This window comes from Schistocerca serialis, unplaced genomic scaffold, assembly GCF_023864345.2.
Source record: "Schistocerca serialis cubense isolate TAMUIC-IGC-003099 unplaced genomic scaffold, iqSchSeri2.2 HiC_scaffold_1041, whole genome shotgun sequence".
Lineage (NCBI taxonomy): Eukaryota > Metazoa > Arthropoda > Insecta > Orthoptera > Acrididae > Schistocerca > Schistocerca serialis.
In genome coordinates this window covers 45,001-50,000 of record NW_026047230.1, presented here as the reverse complement: position 1 = coordinate 50,000, position 5,000 = coordinate 45,001, and the positions used below count along the sequence as shown (strand labels likewise).

Below are 5,000 nucleotides of genomic sequence, written 5' to 3'. Positions count from 1 at the left end.
GGTTTTGATCTAATAAAAGCGTCCCTTCCATCTCTGGTCGGGACTCTGTTTGCATGTATTAGCTCTAGAATTACCACAGTTATCCAAGTAACGTGGGTACGATCTAAGGAACCATAACTGATTTAATGAGCCATTCGCGGTTTCACCTTAATGCGGCTTGTACTGAGACATGCATGGCTTAATCTTTGAGACAAGCATATGACTACTGGCAGGATCAACCAGGGAGCTGCGTCAACTAGAGCTGAGCAGCCGGCCGCCCGGGAGTGTGTCCCGGGGGCCCGCGCGAACACGCAAGCGTCCGCTCAATTATTCTGCAAACAGGAGGAGGCTGAGCTCCCCTGCACAACACACCTCGAAACCCTCTCAGGTCCCGGCGGCGCGCAGCGCCGTCCTAAGTACTTGGTCGGGTTCGAGAGAGGCGCAATCGCCCGGAGTTAGGCGAGTAGACGCTTTAGGTGCGACCACCCGTGCTCCCAACTGAGCTTGCCGCTGCCGACAGAGGCCCGGGAGCGTGCTGTCGTGGCATTGCCGGCGGGAGACAACACGCGCCACCTACGGTGACCGGCAGCTCCAACGCCAGCGCCACAGAAGGACAAAAGCCCTACTTGGGTGCCGAAGCGAACTCTCCCAGCACAGCGCACGCGCCAACACGTCCGCACAGCTGCGATACAAACCACCTGCGAGAACCGCTGGGGCGACCGAGCAGCAGACGGCGTCGCGGCGCCGAGCGCCGGGCGGCGGCGCATCCTCAGCGCACAAAGTCCTCAATCGGACCAGCACACTGCAGATGGCCACCGCGCTTCGCACCGGGCCCGCGAGGACCTACTTTGGCCGCAAGGCGCCGCGAGCAGGGGGCGCCGGCGCGCAGCTGCGCCGCCTGCCGCGTCCGTCGGCCGGCGCGCCTGCCACCGGCCGCCCCCACCAGCCGGCTGTAGCGCGTGCGCCCACGCACCGCGCTGCCAGCACGCCGGGCGGCCCCCCCTCACCGGCCGGGGACGGTCCCACCCAGCCACCGCCGCGTATCGCCTCACACCCAGATCCCCTTTCACGTTCGTGGGCATGGTGGGTCCCCTTTCACGTTCGTGGGCATGGTGGGTATCCCTGAAACAACCGGTTAATAGCTCGACCGATCGTCGCCAACACTGATTCACCTCTAGCGAGAACAACCGCACCACAACGGGTTACCGGTTGTTCATTTGCGTAACGTCACCAGCAAACGTACACGTCCATCGCCATTTGCAACGAGTATTGCATGCCTGTGTCAGGTGTCACAACACACTACGTCTGCCCACATAGACGCAACAACATGTGCACGCCTAGAGAACACGTGGAAGGTAGACCCCGTACGTATGCGGTGTCCATTGCGCGAACGACTGTCAGCCCGCCTCTGCAGCATGTCGCAGATGTGGAACGCGGTGCAACATGCTATCACGGTGTGTGAGAAGAGACGACTACGTCCGAATACACGCTCCACTACATCAACAGACTGCTCATGCTGATCGCCATCCAGGGCGTCCGTTCCTCCCACACGTCTGTATGGCGTACCACACTGCAATCCAGCTCTTATAGGGAGACGACACGTAGCTGCGTGCACAATATTTGGACTGTATGGTCCGCCGTTGCTAGGCGCTGTCGTCATACGGTCACATGGGCCACGATGTATCATTCAGTACATACGGAGCAATGTGCAGTACAGTTTGTGGGTTTTGCGTACATCGGCGGACAGGTGACAGGCCGTACCACAACGTAGGCTGAGTACGTCGGCATGCGAAGGGCATTGAACATGCAAACTTCTCACCGACCAGCTTGCGAAGGCAGGGGGGAAGGGGGGGGGCATGTACGTCCTGCTGCTATCCACACTACAGTGTATAGCAGGAGCATGTGGAAAGTCAGCAACACCTGCAAGGTGTTTAACATGACGCGATACACAGGGGACCGGGCAGTGCGAGTAGCGAACTATATTGCGAGGGTTGCGGTTAGGCAACACTACACTACTTTAACGGGTTGCATAACAATTACAGAGCAGGTTCAGCGACAACGTGCGTCAGGTTAAGGCGCAATATAGTTTAGGTTACGGCGCACTTTAGGTTAGGTTAAGGCACATTATAGGTTAGGTTAAGGCACAACATGGGTTACGTTAAGGCACAACATGGGTTACGTTAAGGCACAACATGGGTTAGGTTAAGGCACAACATGGGTTAGGTTAAGGCACAACATGGGTTAGGTTAAGGCACAACATGGGTTAGGTTAAGGCACAACATGGGTTAGGTTAAGGCACAACATGGGTTAGGTTAAGGCACAACATGGGTTAGGTTAAGGCACAACATGGGTTAGGTTAAGGCACAACATGGGTTAGGTTAAGGCACAACATGGGTTAGGTTAAGGCACAACATGGGTTAGGTTAAGGCACAACATGGGTTAGGTTAAGGCACAACATGGGTTAGGTTAAGGCACAACATGGGTTAGGTTAAGGCACAACATGGGTTAGGTTAAGGCACAACATGGGTTAGGTTAAGGCACAACATGGGTTAGGTTAAGGCACAACATGGGTTAGGTTAAGGCACAACATGGGTTAGGTTAAGGCACAACATGGGTTAGGTTAAGGCACAACATGGGTTAGGTTAAGGCACAACATGGGTTAGGTTAAGGCACAACATGGGTTAGGTTAAGGCACAACATGGGTTAGGTTAAGGCACAACATGGGTTAGGTTAAGGCACAACATGGGTTAGGTTAAGGCACAACATGGGTTAGGTTAAGGCACAACATGGGTTAGGTTAAGGCACAACATGGGTTAGGTTAAGGCACAACATGGGTTAGGTTAAGGCACAACATGGGTTAGGTTAAGGCACAACATGGGTTAGGTTAAGGCACAACATGGGTTAGGTTAAGGCACAACATGGGTTAGGTTAAGGCACAACATGGGTTAGGTTAAGGCACAACATGGGTTAGGTTAAGGCACAACATGGGTTAGGTTAAGGCACACCATGGGTTAGGTTAAGGCACACCATGGGTTAGGTTAAGGCACACCATGGGTTAGGTTAAGGCACAACATGGGTTAGGTTAAGGCACAACATGGGTTAGGTTAAGGCACAACATGGGTTAGGTTAAGGCACAACATGGGTTAGGTTAAGGCACAACATGGGTTAGGTTAAGGCACAACGTAGGTTAGGTTAAGGCACAACGTGGGTTAGGTTAAGGCACAACGTGGGTTAGGTTAAGGCACAACGTGGGTTAGGTTAAGGCACAACGTGGGTTAGGTTAAGGCACAACGTGGGTTAGGTTAAGGCACAACATGGGTTAGGTTAAGGCACACCATGGGTTAGGTTAAGGCACAACATGGGTTAGGTTAAGGCACAACATGGGTTAGGTTAAGGCACAACATGGGTTAGGTTAAGGCACAACATGGGTTAGGTTAAGGCACAACATGGGTTAGGTTAAGGCACAACATGGGTTAGGTTAAGGCACAACATGGGTTAGGTTAAGGCACAACGTAGGTTAGGTTAAGGCACAACGTGGGTTAGGTTAAGGCACAACATGGGTTAGGTTAAGGCACAACATGGGTTAGGTTAAGGCACAACATGGGTTAGGTTAAGGCACAACATGGGTTAGGTTAAGGCACAACATGGGTTAGGTTAAGGCACAACATGGGTTAGGTTAAGGCACAACATGGGTTACGTTACGGCACAACATGGGTTACGTTACGGCACAACATGGGTTACGTTACGGCACAACATGGGTTACGTTACGGCACAACATGGGTTACGTTACGGCACAACATGGGTTACGTTACGGCACAACATGGGTTACGTTACGGCACAAATTAGGTTAGGTTACGGCACAAATTAGGTTAGGTTAAGGCACAAATTAGGTTAGGTTAAGGCACAAATTAGGTTAGGTTAAGGCACAAATTAGGTTAGGTTAAGGCACAAATTAGGTTAGGTTAAGGCACAAATTAGGTTAGGTTAAGGCACAAATTAGGTTAGGTTAAGGCACAAATTAGGTTAGGTTAAGGCACGATATAGGTTAGGTTAAGGCACGATATAGGTTAGGTTAAGGCACGATATAGGTTAGGTTAAGGCACGATATAGGTTAGGTTAAGGCACGATATAGGTTAGGTTAAGGCACGATATAGGTTAGGTTAAGGCACGATATAGGTTAGGTTAAGGCACGATATAGGTTAGGTTAAGGTACGATATAGGTTAGGTTAAGGTACGATATAGGTTAGGTTAAGGTACGATATAGGTTAGGTTAAGGTACGATATAGGTTAGGTTAAGGTACGATATAGGTTAGGTTAAGGTACGATATAGGTTAGGTTAAGGTACGATATAGGTTAGGTTAAGGTACGATATAGGTTAGGTTAAGGTACGATATAGGTTAGGTTAAGGTACGATATAGCGTAGGTTCAGATACACATTGTTGTAGGGAAAGGTGTATTGGGGGGGGGGGCGGCAGGTTCGTTGATAGTGATTATCGTAATTGGATGCCTGCGGTATTATCCGATTTGTCACGTCAGGATGCACTTTTGGCTCATGACAGGCGGCGCTCCGATTCCATGGTTGTGGCAGATCTGTGTCTTTCATTCCTGCCATTGTTTGTGTGCTGTGACAGGAGGCAGTATTGTGATGTTGGGTGCACCACTGTGTAGGACATGTGTGGGTGTTCGTGGCTTAGCTGAGCAATGTGCGGATGTCGGAAGGGTGGGATATTGTGTTTTCTGGGTGGACCTCCCGGTCTGGTAATGATAGTGTGGATTGTGTCATGTGGCGGAGAGGATGCACTGGATGTTCTTCCATGCTGGTGGTTAGATATTGTGTGTGATAAGAGAGTAGTGTGTGATAAGAGTGTCTGGCTGACGTGTGGTTCTCATTGTGTGCAGAGTCTTTCAGCATGTATAGGGACGGTTGTATATATTATCTGTATTCTGATGGCTCTGCATCTATTACTAATCAGTGCCGTGTATACGGTTACTCTAGTTCCAGTCGAAACTGTTCTATCTCT

General features: G+C 50.9%; 1 non-coding gene across 1 annotated transcript in view; it reads right to left on the bottom strand.

The window, feature by feature from the left end:
* The window catches only part of LOC126430336 (small subunit ribosomal RNA), a 1,909-nt gene extending 1,684 nt beyond the window's left edge, over positions 1 to 225 (bottom strand). Inside the window, exon 1 of the ribosomal RNA XR_007577096.1 lies at positions 1 to 225. This exon is cut by the window's left edge and continues 1,684 nt beyond it. This is a non-coding gene — a ribosomal RNA (small subunit ribosomal RNA).
* Positions 226 to 5,000: the final 4,775 nt, after the last annotated feature.